This window comes from Monopterus albus, unplaced genomic scaffold (genome assembly GCF_001952655.1).
Source record: "Monopterus albus unplaced genomic scaffold, M_albus_1.0 scaffold158.1, whole genome shotgun sequence".
In the NCBI taxonomy this organism is placed as follows: domain Eukaryota; kingdom Metazoa; phylum Chordata; class Actinopteri; order Synbranchiformes; family Synbranchidae; genus Monopterus; species Monopterus albus.
The window spans coordinates 409,299-409,646 of NW_018128038.1; positions in this window are offsets into that span (position 1 = coordinate 409,299).

Consider the following 348-nt stretch of genomic DNA (forward strand, 5'->3'; position numbering starts at 1 on the left):
ACATGATAGTCTCCCGCACTACCGCTGCAGCGAGTGACTGGAACGAATCGGCTCTTGCCGATGCTTTTTACCACAGACTGTCTGACCGGCTCAAGGACGCTTTGACGGCCTACGATCGGCCACGGAGATTACGTCTGCTCATGGATCTGGTCACACGACTTGACGGGAGACAACGAGAGTGCCAGTCTGAACGCCACCGGGGATCATCGCACACCAACGCCGGCTTCTCCTCAGAGCTTCCGGAGCCTATGCAGCTGGGGGGATCCCGACTGACCAAGGAGGAACAGGAGTGCCGGTTCAGACTGAACCTGTGTTTGTATTGTGGGGGCACAAGGCATCTAGCCCGGT